The following is a 15572-nucleotide window of genomic DNA, read 5'->3' as shown; positions in this document are numbered from 1 at the left end:
AGGGTCAGTCTGCCAACTGTCTGCTAAAAAAGCCTGGGGAATTCTCACTGGAGTCAGGTTCCTGGAATGACCTAACAGTAAAGACCTCCTAAAGCAGACCTAATACCCTCCCCCTGAGTCATCTTTATGCTGCTAATCCTAACAGCTGGATTCTAACAGCTGGAAAATATTCCTTCCTCCTATGCACTAGTCCAGCACACAATGTATGCACCATTTATGTCATATTTAGCATGCCATATTTGGTGGTGTGTTAATTTTAAATGGATTTTTCTTATTTCCACTTCAGAATTCTAGAGGGTAGAAAGATAGCTCAGTGATGTTTGCTACATCCGCATGAGCACCTGAGAACGGATCCTAGCATAGCTAGATGAAAAACATGGGTCTGTGATTCTAGCAATGAGAGGAGAGTGAAGACAGAAATCCACAGAATCAAACTAGCCACTCAGTGAAATCCAAAGCAGTAAAAGACCGTGGCTCAAAAAATTATTAAAGAGTGAAGTAGAGGAGAACACATGACATTGACCTCTAATTGCCAAATGTGTATACACATACACACACATGATCATGTATGCACACATGTACCAGACATGAAAATAAGTAGGACCAAGGAGGTGGCTCAGTGGATAAGGTGCTCACTGTGAAAGCACAGAAAGTAGAATCCAGATCCCCAGAACCTACATAAAAATTGGGGAGGCATAGCAGCTGCCTATAATTCCAGCATTTGGGAAACAGAAACAGGGAACCCCCAGGATAACCTGGCTAGCTAGACTAACTGGAACTGGTGGACTCTGGGTTCCAGAGGCCCTGCCTCAACTAGCAAAGTGGAGAGTGATCAAGGAAGATGTATGGAAACTTCAGGCCTACACACACACACACACACACACACACACACACACACACACAAATGCATACACACACATGCAAAAATAATTAATTAATAAAAGATATCTAAGTTATTTGAGTTCCAAAGCATCTAGAGTAAACAAATATCCCAGACATTCTACCAACATCAGTTGAGTGATTTTTCAGGGATGAAAGTTACCCAACTACCCACAGAAGAGATCTGTCTAGAGACTGGAATTTAGCAACATCATAATGGTCTGTAATGAAAGGTCAGGCCCAGATTAAAGGAAGCAAAATTGAATCTCATTTGTTAAGAGACATCCATTACTCTACTTAACATATATCATAGTGCTTGTGCCCCACTCAGCAAAGAGTGCTTTCGTATTGGAATGAGTGCAGCCAGTACAACCAGAGCAGAATGAGCCACTCTTCCTAAAGAGGAAAAAAATAGCTCATTTTTGTTCATAGCATCAACATCATCATATGGTATATATATTTGTCTGTGTGTTTCCCTATCCCAACAGTGAACACTCTGTAAAATCTAACCATTCATCACGGCCCTATCTATTTCACCTGAATGTATATATGACTATCCTAGTTTCATTTCTACTGGTGTGATGAAATACCCTGACATAAAGCACCTTCATCGATAAAGGTTTTATTTGGCTTGCAGTTCTAGGTTATAGTCCATCACTGAAAGGAAGTCAGGGCATGAAACTAAAGCATCACATCCACAGTAAGGAGCCGAGAAAAAATAAATGCATAGATCCTTTCTCGCTAGTCTACATGGAATTGCCCCTAGCCACTTCACAGCCAAAGAAATACAACAGGAACCATGGATGATGCATTTTGCTGTCAGGAGAACAGGCAGGCTCACACTCAGCTAGCTTTCTTCTATAGTTCAGGATCACCTGCCTAGAGAATGGTGCCACGCACAGTGAATGAGGTTTTCCCATATCAATTAACAATCAAGACAATCCCTCACTGACATGCCTACAGACCAGTCTGATCTAGGCAATTCCTTAAATGAAATTCTCTTCCCAGATAATTTTGAATAGTGCTAAGTTTGACAATGAAAGCTAACCAAGACAGTCACTTATAACCTAGACATGTTATATTTACGATATGTAATTTTTTACATCTTGTTCCATTTTATTTCACAGAAATAGTGAACATGGTCCCCTCCCTAATAGAAGCCATGCCTTCATTGCCACTCTAAACTTTTTCATAATTTAGTGTGAATGCAGGAAACATCTGACCAGGAAAATCCTTTTATTTACAAAGTTATGTTCCTATTTTATCTAGCAAATTTTCTTTGCATTTAAGGGTGATTTTCTGACTCATCCAGTATCTAACCTCTTGTTATTCTTACCACACAACAGCCTCTGGTGCTTCCTGCTTTTCATCATCCTGTTTTTGTAATTCATCAACTAGCTTTTGGTTCTACCATTCATCTGCAAGCATGACATTGTGCCTAAGGGCTCTGTCCTTTTGACATAGTGAGGCTGGACAGAATAAGGATTGAATAACTTCTAAAGACTCTCCATCAAAGTGGCATGCTGATAATCATTCTTTGCTAACCTATTGTACAGTTAATAGAGAATTAAACTCTCAATGGTGGAAATATGCTGCATCTGTACTATCCAATCTGGTAGCCACAAGCCATTCATGGCCATTGAATTCCTAGACTGACACTTGAAATTGATGAGTTATTAATTTCATTTAAGTTTAACTAATCTAAATTTAGGTTACTGTAAGTGCAATGACATCCGTATTGGTTAGTGGAAGGGAAAGACCTACACATCAACAACATAAAAACAACATGGCAGGTACTATATCCTAACACAAACAAGACTCTTTGTGGTACAGGGTAATTTGCTTCCATAGGCCAGAAAAATTCATGGCAACTTAAAGGACAAATAGCATTTCATCAAACTAAGAAAACAGCATGGGTAACTGCTTTATGGGAAAGATGAATTATTAAAACCACAAGGGTTTCTGGAGCACAGATGAGAGAAGCAGCTGGGAAGATTGGGCTAAGCTAAAGCTTGCTAGAGATGTGCTAACAAATACAGTAGACACAAGCCATGTGCCACTACTTAAGCTTCAGGAGAATAAAAGTATTCAACTCATCAGCTGTACCAGCCGCATTTCCAAAATTCCATAGCCACCTGTGACTGCGGCTGCCGAGCTGGCTGGCTAGCACAGGAGCACCCAGGACAGCGGCTTTTCTAATGGGCTGAGCTGCTGCAGGCTCTATTATTGCTAATGGCACTTTTGTTTGGTTCTATTAGTAAATTCTGTCCTTTCACAACTTCACACATTTATACTAATATCTTTTGGGTTCCCCTCTCCTACCCTCTCCTACTTTTCTCCTACCCTTATAATGCCCTCACCTCCACCCTGTAAATCTCTTTGCCCTACTTGCTCATTTGGTTTTTGTTTAGTGTCCCTTGGAGTTTAATTAGAGCCGCATGATCCCAGTGGACTTAGAAGTAGGAACCATGCCATCCATCATCAGTGTTTGACCTCAAGATTCCTTCTCTTCCCTACCCAATTCTTAAGAGGCCTCTACTTCTGCAGATGTGGTGCTTCTACGCTTTATGTCATGGCTGTCTCTTGCTTAGAAGATGGTATTCTCCAGCCCTCTTCCCATTCTGTGGCTCCTACATGCTTCCCTGCTCTCTTTCTCAGTTCTCTCTGAGCTTTAGAGGTATAAATGTCTTGTCTAGAGCTGAGCCCTCACTTGATGAAATAGGCAAGCAGGAGACAAGAATCAGAGGTTGGGTGAAAGAAAGGTGATGGGGAAATAGATGTGACCAGTATTTATGAAAGAGTTTGAAAAGACAGGAGTTAGATACATCATTTCAGGAGATGGACAGGAATTTTCAAATGCTTTTCTGCTCTTTTCCCCTTTTACCAAGAAAGGTTTCATGTTAGCCCATAGTTATCAGGTGTTTCCACCTTTCAGTGGGATTTGATTCAGGCAAATAATTTTTTATAGTGAAGTGCTGACTTTCAATGATACACTAGATACTCTGAAGCCAAATACACCCTAGTTTCTGAGTAGGACTTTTGTCTTTAAATTCTCTTTTGTCCTCCTACTCAGAGAAGCTAAGTCCAACAGTACAGAACCCTTGTTTACATGTTCTCTCTTTTTTTAAATAAAAAAAAAAGGACAGTATCTTGTGCAGTGGGGTATCGTGCAATAGTGTTTTATGCTGAGAGACTCTATGGGATAGTATCTTATGCAGCGGGACACTATGGGTGATATCTTATGCAGTGGGCACTGTGGTATGATGTTTTATGCATTGAGACAGTATGGGATGTAATATTATGCTGTAGGACATTATGGGTAGGGTCTTATGCAGTGGGACACTTTGGGATAGCACCAAGGCATCAGTGATGCTGTGATGTCATTCCAAGATCCAATGTGGGACTGGAAGAGTAAAGGAGCTATTGAGACTTTACAGTTGACATTTGCTGGATAAAAAGCTGCTTCCATGACCCTGCTACTTCCTAAAAGTAACGATTGATCTGCAAGCATGTAAACTGAGCTAGCATCTCCTCTGCAGAAATGCACTATTGTTTACAACCAATTGAGCCATCCACATGGCTCAGCTTCCACCAATTGAGGATCAAAGGAGAAGACTTATATAAATGTTTGGCAGCAAACCTAAGTACCACTGAACTGTTTGAAGGGTCAAACAATTTTTAAACATCTCATGTTTTATCCTAGACCAACTATGTTCACATCCACACTAATGGCTGAGATTGCCATTTCTTTAGCTGCACCAAAGACATGACACTGAACTCTGCATGGGTCACACTCAATACGACAGGAATGAAAGGTGTCCCTTATATCTGGAGAAGATTCTTGATAAAGCAAGAGAAAGTAGCAAAGTCCTAAAGTGTGTTGACCTCTGAAGTTTACAGCACTTTAGTATTAGGTGCTTCAAAATGGGGTCTTTGTATCACATCCACCTGTAGTCAACTCAAGGAGAAGCACTTGAGTGGTTCAACTATAAGCTTAGAACCACATTTTAAAAAATGTGACATTTTTACTTTATAAGAAAAAAGACCTGCCAGAACACCATGGGTTTTTAGATCTGTGTGTTTGAAAGACATTTCTTGAAAGCCAAAGAAGCAGACCTGCTACTTAAAGAGAAATGACCACCAGTACTTATTATGAATATTTTTCTTATGAAATTAGTAGTTAATAAATGAGATTTTTTTTTAGTAAAACCAACCAGCCATTGAAAGAGGTTCATGATTCAGTGAACTAATGTAGCTCAAAGAATCACTAGAGGAAAATTACAAAATTGTGCATAAATCAAATTATATTTAACATGTCCAATAAAACAAGTGAATTCAAATTTTGTGGTGTACAAAAATTCACTGACATGATTTAATGTTCCCTATTGTGCTAGTCCTTCAGAACTATATCGTTGAGCTTTGGTGAAGTATTAAAGGAGAGTAACCACACTCTGAAAAGGATGTTAAAATACTTCTGTTCCCAAATATGGACCTATGTGAGGCTTTGACCAAATGTATTTCAAGGCAAAACTATACTTCAAGAGTAGATATGATAAAGCCAGTCTTCTATTAAACCACACACACACACACACACACACACACACACACACACACACACAAAGGCAGCAAAACAGAGTTGTCTCTGTACTAATTAGATATCACATTCTGTAAATTCACTCCTTTTTATTAAAATGTGCTTGCTATTGGCCTGGGCATATCCATCAGAGACAGCAACTGCTCTTAACCATTGATCCATCTCTCCAACCCCAGGATGATGGATGTTAGTACTGTCATAGCTTCATCTGCAGCCTCTGAATGAGAGAGCCTGAGACAAAGTGACCTCTTTACCCCTATGCTGTGTGCCCAGAAACCCCCAAGCAATGTTGCTATTGTAAAGGAAGATGTTTGAAAGTGAAGGTCCAGGAAATCTTCATCTATCTCTCTGTATGTACATCTCTGTGTGTGTGTCTCGATCTCTTTCTCCCTCTTCCCTCCCTCAGTCTCTCTATTCCTCTTTACTCTGGCTTTCATTCTGATAAAACGTTGAATTGTTACAAGACCCTATTAGCCTAAGATTCGGTGCTAGCTGATTCCCAGTCGAACAAGATAACACATAATATCTTGATAAACCCATATGGGGTTTTGGCATGCCTCCAAATACATTACTGAAGGACGTGAAGTTTATACAAAGGTCAGAAAGGGAGTCTTGTACTAATAGATGCTTTTGCCTCTCAAGGTATGCTAAATGTCCAGCACCCTGGTGGGGACATGACCCCATTGTTTGGATGAGGCAGAACTAATTGGAACTAGAGCTGGGAGAAAAGAGTCCGAAGCCAAACCATGCTGCTACAGCCATAAGTGGTTTTCCAAGGAGTCTACTCCAAGAGCCTGTGTTTATGATTATCTTTCCAAGAACCCCTCGGGGAAAAGGGGCCATTTCTCATGTGGCATTTTCCAACTCAAGAACACATCCCCTTCCTAGCACGGTCACCCTGACCGTTCTACCCCATCCCTTAAGGAGACTACGTTTGTAGGCTTTGGCACCTCAGCTGGAATGGTGCTCAAAGTCTGGCAAGAATCTTTTCTGTTTTATTGCCTCATTGATAAACTTGATACTTGGAGAAAACAAATTAAATCCGTGATGCCTCATCCAGTTGGGGCAAAGAGGAATTAGTAAAGGACAGTCTCATGGAGTTGGATTCTAAACTGTAAAACTGACCTTCATCAATCCACTTTTCTGAATCTCTAGATGAGTTTTCCAAAGGTTCTGCTAGCCCAACTCTCTGACACAAGTTGAACTGCCATTCACAATATTCCTCATGGAGAGTTCAGCCACTTGTTAACTTTAGAGCTAAATATGAATTTCTGGCCCCTTTGGAAACTATACCCTGTTAAAAGAGGATGCGCAGTGCCTGCTATTCTCTCCCCATCACACTGTACCCTCGATGTATCAGAGGTCCTCATGAAGAGAACTGCTAGCATGCATTTTTCTCATCTACTTTCCTTGACAAGACAATCCTTAATTTTCAAGGGAACAGAAAGCTGCATTGGAGGAAATGTCAAAGCAGGTCTTAGGATGGAGTCTGCCTTGGGTACAAGGATCCCAGTGCTCTCATGTGGACCCCCTAAGCACTAAAGGACTATATGGCTCCACATGGCTTCAATCTGGACAATTCCTCAGTTCAAAGAAAGTCTGGGAGGGAAAAAGACAAACTAGGAACCAGAGAAGCTCAGCAAAGTGTGACTGTGGTCAGGAGAAAGAACAAAGGGCAGTTTTCCTGTGCAAGTTGCATGGTGAAGTGTTTTGGGTATAAGACTAGTATCCAAACTAATCAGTATAAAAGTGACATAAGCCACTCAAAGGAACAGATGCTATATACTTTCTCTTATATGTTGGATCTAGATTTAAACATACATATATACATACACATGTACACACATATATGTACATATATATACACATGTACATACATACATAGATGCACATATGCATATGAGTGTGTGTGTATTAGTTGGGCTATAAAATTAGAAAACAGATAAAACAGGAGGATATGATCTTAGAAGACAATGGAAAATATGTGACATAAAAATGGAAGAGCAGGCAAGGAGGACGAGAGGCAAGCCAAGGGCAGTAGCAGAGGGGACAAATTATAACAAAATGCATTGGCTTCTGAGCATGGTAGCACATGTCTTTACTTCTAGCACTTGGAAGCCAGAGGCAGGTGGATCTCTATGAATTTGATGCCAGCCTGGTGTAGACAGGAATTCAGCACCATAGAAAGACTCCTTTCACAAAAGAAAGAGGGGGTATGAAAATGTCATAATGAAAGCCATCAATTTATATGGTAATGGAAATTTAATTTGAAAATGAAATAAATTTTAAAATGAAACAATTACACACAGAAAGGAGTGGGAATGGAGGGCATGCTAGAAGTAATGAGATTTCTTTGAATGTCTTTTTTTTATATAGTTTTGGTTCTAAATCCATATTCAATGCTTATCTATTCAAAAATAAAAATAAATTCTGTGGGCTAGAGACATGGATCAGCATGTTAGAGCATTTACTGTCTTTTCAGAAGACCCAAGTTCTGTTCCTAGCACCCATGTAGGAAGGAAGACCCAGATTCCATTAGAATGCCAGTAGTCAGTGAAAAAGGAAAAGCATGGTAGAGAGTGTGGGATGAAGGCCCGGTTAGCCTTGAATTGGTCCTAAAGGATGACAGAGGAGCTGCCGAGATGCTCTCTAGCACTCGGTTCCCAGTGAGAGTGTTCAGCTCCCACCCTGAGGATGCAAGACATTGTCCCAGGGGAGAAAGGAACTACTACCCTGAGAACTAGAAGTTGAATATCCTTGTCTCACGGTGCTGCCTATGTAGTAGCTATTGGACCTTGGGCAGGTCACTTCACATCTAGAGTAAGGCTCTTTCATCTTTAAAATGGGTGCACAGGATCATACAAAAAAATGCAAAGTCCATTTAAGCTTATGTTTTCTTCCACGTATATACTGTACCAAACACAACAAAACTGTCCGTTTCCTCCAGTCATGGAAGCCTGGAAAGGGGTCCTGACGTCAGTGTTGATTTCCTTCTGCTGTCCTGCAAGCCCTTTGTGATCAAAAACTTCACTTCTTTCCTCTGTCCCACAGCAAACTGCCTACCCAAGAGCAAGCATCTGCCAAATGATGGCTAATGAGTTAGGGTATGCAGCTCTGTTTGAGCACATACACTCAGAAGATGGCTTGTCAAAATGAAAAGTCTGCAAGTGGACATATCAGAGGCCAGAAATGCACTAAGCACATCTGACCTTACAAACACCATAGCTTAGTCCAGCCTGCCTGCCTTATATATGCTCAGAACACTTCCAGCAGTCTGCGGTTGAACAAAAGCAGTCAACGCAAGAGCTACTTTATGATATAGTGATGAGTATCCTGTGTTATTTATTTATTTATTTATTTACTGACCTGGACCACAGTATGTTGCAGATTGATTTCATAAAAATATTTTTTTTTTACTTTTTTTCACCTTAAATAGCCATTAGTTGTCCTTGCCAAGGCCTTTCATAGATAGTGTGGGAAACTCCAGGCTGAAAGCCCAGCCCTTGAAAAACCTGTTTTGTTGTTTTCTCTTTGAAAAGAACATACTGTCTTTATTTTTCTTTAAGCCAGGCATGAAATAAAAGCTTTCTTAAGTCTCCAACATAGAGACCTAAGTGAGTTTGGGGTATACTAAAATCAAACTCTCAAACCAAAGCTACTTCAGTGATGAGAAAGTCAGGAGAGAAAATCTGGTCTTCAGAAACTGCATTTAGGTTTGTGGAAAGTCAGAGTCCTTGGACCCTGACCCAGGGAGGTCCAAGAGGAAAGCTCTTAGCCTTCCTTGGCTCAGCCACCATCAACTGCCCACTGCTATGCAGCTGGTGTTAAACAATCCAGGGAATTTGTACAAAGTCATTTCTCAGGCAAAATGGAAACAGCCAGGTGACTGACCAGCAGTGAGCAAGAGCTACAATTAATAATAGCCGAGTCTTCGAGCATGAAGGCTTGGATGGAGTTCAGATAATTACCCACAGGTTGAAAGACATTCTCAAAACCTTGTGGGATCCAAATTTAGACTGCCACTTGGCTGAGAACAAGTTGAATGACATTTTCTTGGATGAAAGCCATAGTTTCTATTCCAGGTTGGACTCAAAGACAGGCAAAAGACAAAGAAACGGATAGATTCTAGCAGATAGTATGGAGTGCAAAGGTTGAATAAAAGTTTGGATTGATAAATAAGACGGATAGACAGAGAGATGGAGGACTAGTACTGTAGTGTGGACCTTGAATGTCCTTTAAGATCCATATGCGAAAGGTCTAGTCATCAGCCTGTGGCTCTGTTGGGAGATCACAGATGACAGACAACATAGAGAGATAGAGAGGTAGATGACAGGTTGATGGGTAATACATAAATAGATACATATATACAAATATGCATATACATAAGATAGATAGATAGATAGATAGATAGATAGATGATATATATATACATACATACATAAATATATACATACATACATGCATAGATGATAGATATAAGTAGATAGAAGATAGATAGATAGATAGATAGATAGATAGATAGATAGATAGATAGATAGTCTTTATTTGCACTTCCTCAACCATTCCAGGGTACTTATATTTAATGGAAATAAATATAGCTAGCTCTTGGAGCAAAACATTTGGAAAAACTTGCATCGATAAACTGTCATGATAAAAAGTAAATAAGTAACAGGAAGACAGAGATGGATATAGGTATCTATGTCTCTATAGATGTAAACATTGATATATTGATTAGATAGAGGGAATACAGGGATCATTATATAACCACAGCCACTGCTCAGCCACGGAGGTTTGTGTTACAAGCACACCAAAACACAGAGCAATGGTCTATGAAGAACATTCATAGTTCTAGATCAAGGAATTGGCCATGGGCTTTCCCTCACCCTGAGGATGCAGCTGAGAACAGTATATTCTCAAAGGGAGGGAAGAAGCTGCTACATGCCTTTCATGTGAGCCAGGAAAGGTCCCACTAAGAGAAACACATAGTGCATTAATAGCTCCTTTTTTTCAATTGAGATAAAGTCTGTAAAATTATTGTAATAATACCTCACAAGTTCTAGTATTTTAAATAGACAGGATATCTTGGGCTGCTTATACAGTGAAGCAAACAGAGGTTTCTATTGTTGGTGGGTTCTCTGAGGGCTGTTTTTCCCTTTAAAAAACGTTAAGCCTCAAGAAAAATAAGCACTTTAAATGGAGTTGCACGGCTGGTTAGGAGTAACTGGGTCTAGAACCCAAATACCAATGTTAGACCATTTCTTTATTCATCATAGTTATATCCTGTGGGGAGCCGACAGAAGGCAGCTATCATCCTTGCAGCCATCTTGAGCCATATACCCTGAAAAGAGATTTGATTGCATCAGCCTACAACAGCTGAGCACACTCTGATAGCATCTTGGTTTAGATACCCAGGATCTTTCCTTGGGTGTGTGAGATTAAAGGTTTGTGACTTAAGGGTGTGACTTAGAGATCAGATTTAGAGACAAGGCCTAAGGGCATGACTTAAAGGTGTGACTTAGAGGCGTGGCTTAGAAGTGAGACATATAAAAGGCAAGAGGCAGACAGAAGAGTTGAGTACAACTTTGAACTAGGAATTAGGTTAGAGAGTACAACTTGGAGTAGGAATTTGGATTGAGGAAGAAGACACTTGGACTAGAGAACTCAGAAGAAGAATTATTAGGCATTAGGCACTTAGCACTTGGAAGAAGTAACTTGGAACTTGGAGGCACTAGGGAGTAGGAACTAGGGACTAGGAACTCAAGACTTGGGACTTGGAGAAGAGAGACTGAAGAATAAACAGGATTGAATCACACTCTGGTCTCCATTCTTTGAGTCCGTCCTCATTCTCTCTCTTGCTGAACCCCGACCTGCGGACCAGAGCTGCTTGGGGCAGTGCGGGCTAGCAAGTTAGCCCCCAAGGCTTTTGGCAGTGCTGGTTCCAACACTGACAGAACGGTCTGAGGCATTTTGGCCCCCAAGTGTGGGGCAGCTCGGGCCGCAACATTTTTTGGCGTCCAACGTGGGGGCAGAGCGGTTCTCAACAATATCCTATGATCCAAGGAGTCCCCAGAAGGGGAACTTTGGACAATCTGAACTGGAAGGCATGCAAAGGAGACATGCCTATGCATATTTTGTTTGCTTGTTTGGATGTTGTTTTATGTTGTTTGTTTGTTTGTTTAATGTATCATGTGATCAAAATCGAACCACTTCCTTTGTTAGGAATTTAAGCTTCTTGACTACTTTCTTCCTCAAGCTGAGCATCAAGCTCGGTATTGCCAGTGAAAAGAATAACATATGTTTTCAGACCCGGAATCAACTCACATCTTAGAAGTCTCTCATATGTCAGGTAAAGCAGATGTTTGATACCTGATCCCCACAATAGCCTTGAAACATAGATACGGTTCCTACATCTTCTAGAGAAGGAAAGAGATCTAGAGATTAAAGACTGGTGACCTATCTAAGGCAATTGCTCTGTACCACTAAATGTCAAGATCAAGTCCATGTAAATGGGGCATGCCAGAGATGTTAATGCAGAGAATCATAATGAGTCAAAGTGCTGATGATAACTGTTGATAATTAACTATTTAATGCTCAGTTCTAAACAGGGCATCTCTCTCTCTTTCACACACACACACACAGACACACACACACACACACACACACACACACACACAGATTCAAGACTCCCAGAAGGAAGCGAGAGTAACTACTGTCAAAGCCAGAGGATGGAAAAGAGTTTTGTGAAAGGTTGTGTTCTGCTCATAGTGTGACAATTTTGGTCATGAAGCCATAGCAGCTGTGGTCATCTCAGAAGACTCATGGATAGGGCTCATAAGGGCCCATTCCTGGTTAAGGAGCTATTGGTAGCTGATGACTGTCAGGGGAGGAGTCCTTTTCCTTTGAGAGTATGGTCAGTAATAGATTTCTCGTGCTCACGTGGATGGCACCACTCCTACTGATATGTAGGCAGCACTAACTGGACTCACCATACTATGAAATGAACATGAAAGCCAGAGGGAGTGTGTTGATCATGTCCTGGAAGGGGTAGGAGGGGTCTTGGGGGGTCAATCTGATCAAGATACCCTATATGCATCTATAAAATTGTCAAAGAATAAATAAAAATATTTCTTTACAAAAAGTTGTATGTTGTCTCCATTGGTTGAGTTCAGTGGAGTTGCTATTTTAAATGAGAAGTTTTACTGTGGACAAAACTAAACTGAGTTACCAAGGAAATGAAGAAATGTATAGATATTCTGGGCAAACCCTAGAAAGTGGGCTTGGAGTCATGGTCAAGTTTCATCTATATTTCCTTTGATGACTTCTGGGTTTCTTTAAAATTTTAAGAGGGTTCAACATAATGGCTCTGTAAGTAAAGCCACTTGCGCCAGGCCTGTTGACCCGAGTTCAATACCCCAGGACCCACATGGCAAAAGGAAAGAACTGACTCCCACAAATTGTCTTCAACCCCTTGAAAGAAGATACTGTTATCATCCATGTGCATTAAACTGGAGGTCATTATTGCTGAATAGTATTAGTTTTTATTGTCAACTCGACACAACCCAGAGTTACCAGGAAAGAGGGATCCTCAACTGAGCTGTTGCTCAGATCTGATTGACCTGTGGCCATGTCTGTGAGAATTGTCTCAATTATCTATTGATTTAGGAGTGCCTAGTCCACTGTGAGTGAAACCTCTTAGGGAAGATACCCATGCTGTATAAAAAAGCTGGCCAGGAGCAAAGCTGTAAGTAGCATTCTTCCATGGTATCTACTTCCGTTCCTGCTTGAGCTCCTGCTTGAGCTCCTGCCCTGACTTAACAATGAACTCTGACCTGGCAATGTAAACTGAAGTGTCTTTCCTTCCCCCACCGCTGCCCCAAGTTGCTTTTGGAGTCATGGTGTTCACCACAGCAACAGAAATAAGCAAGCAAATCAAGCACAGAAAAGCAAACGCCACATGTTCTCCCTTACATGCAGAATCTAAAGCAGAGACTCTGGACTGAGAGTTACTGGTAAGTGTGTGATGAAGGATACAGTGAGGTCAGTTCAAGGGAACAAGGTTTCATTTAGAAGACAGGGGGGAAATGAGGACTTGAAAAAATATTCTTCTTGCTTTCTCTGTAGGGATTCTTTTGTGTGTGTTCTTGAGTTTCTCCTTTTAATTCTGTTATACTTTTATTGTTTATTTCTGAATGCGTTCAGAGTCGTGACATTTCCCGTGAGAACAAGGTTGGCATAAGTCTGGTCTGTAACAGTCCCATTGTTGACTGCTTTCTAAATAGTCTATTATTGCAGTAATGATCTCTCTGTTAACTCAAGAATTACTTAAGGTCATTATTTTATTTAAAACTTTTGCTGGTAATTTTAATATATATCATACTATAGTTCAAGAAACCCCTCCTCTGCTTAAACCCAATGGGAAAATGCTCAAAGAAAGCAAATACACGAACAGCTGCTAGTAAGTCAAATTGAAACACACACACACACACACACACACACACACACACACACACACACACGGAGGAAGGGGAAAGAGGGAGACAGGAGAGAGAGAAAGAGAGAGAGAGACAGAGAAAGAGAGAGACAGAGAGAGAGACACACAGAAAGACAGAGAGAGACAGACAGGAGAGAGAGAGACAGAGAGAGAAAGAGACAGAGAGACAGAGACAGACAGAGACAGAGAGAGGATGCTCCATCTTGCAGTCTTGCATCCCTACAGCTTGCTGTCAGCTACACAGCTGCCACCCTGCAACAAATCTGAGGAGGCATCTGAGTGCTTTTGTAAGGAATTATGTAGGAGCCTTCTCAGAAACCCCAGGAACCCCCATTTGTTCACTCTTGAGACAAGCATAAGTGTTCACTTGGTTTTCTCCCCATCCCAAGGAGGTGGGTAAGAAGCTGAACATCAGACCTGTGTTCTAGCAAACCCCTCCTAAGGTTGCAAGATTAGCTGTCAACCCGATTCCAGGGCTTTCAGTGGAAAAGAGGGTGATGGTGTTCAGGGCAAATAATGGCCACGTTCCACAAGGTAGAATCAAGATTACCTAGATGTCCAGTGGCCTGTAGAAGTTGTCACCTGTATATATTAACACAGACAGAAGAACATGTAGAAGAGAGCCAGAGTCAAGGCTCGAAAGTTTGCCCAGCAACTGGGCTACTTGGGAAGTTGCAAAGATTCATCCACAAGGTAACCACAAGTGGCTTTCTGGTATCAATAGTTTCCCCTTGAAATTCTGCCATATCCCTTTCTAAGGAAACAAAAAGTCTGGCAGGTTATCATTTTAAATGTGTGACTTTGTGCCAGGCTCCACTCAAGTCTAAACCGGAGATCAGCTGGAACCTCCTGCCCCTTTGCATTAACTTCATTTCCTTGAATTACTACACTGCACACACATTACATCAGATCTCAACTTCTGTGGCCTTCAGGAAGTCCAGAGTTGATTTTCTACCCACACTCATCCCTCAAGATTCTAAGGTGTCACAGAGATGGGTAGAGCCCAAACCTACCCAACCACCAGAAGCAACCTCTCCCTTGTCCTCACGGGAGCCCATTGTGCTAGACAACTCTGAGCACTGAGAAGTCAGAACATCAAAGTAGAAGTTATAACACCACTGGCACCGAACCTACAGTCATCCTCAACATGGCCGATTGTTCTTTTCTCTGCCCATTCCTCCCCACCTTCCTCCTGTTCCAAGGACTTTACTCTCTGCTATTCAAGGGATCTTTCTCCTTGAGAAACACGGGGCACTGACCCTGACTGTTCAATTTCTACCTCAGGTGGATTTAGAAAGTGTTTTCCTGGGGATGGAACCAATATATTCTCTCTGAGGGATTTTGACACCTGCTGTGAAGTGGAATCATTGGTTCCTTTTAATTGAAGAAAGAGAATCAGATTCAAGAAACAATCATGAAGCTGTTGTATCATTAATTTCTACTGGCTGCAAGGCACTATTGTGGAGCTACAGCAGTGCAAGGCAGCCCTGCCCTACAGACTCAGGTAAGTGGGCTACAGGGAAAACAGAGGATCAAGGAGAATTGCTCACCATCTATGATGGTTTGTATAAGCTCAGCCCAGGGAGTGGTACTATTAGAAGATGTGAG

This window comes from Arvicanthis niloticus, chromosome 3 (assembly GCF_011762505.2).
Source record: "Arvicanthis niloticus isolate mArvNil1 chromosome 3, mArvNil1.pat.X, whole genome shotgun sequence".
Taxonomy (NCBI): domain Eukaryota; kingdom Metazoa; phylum Chordata; class Mammalia; order Rodentia; family Muridae; genus Arvicanthis; species Arvicanthis niloticus.
This window is presented reverse-complemented; position numbering follows the sequence as displayed.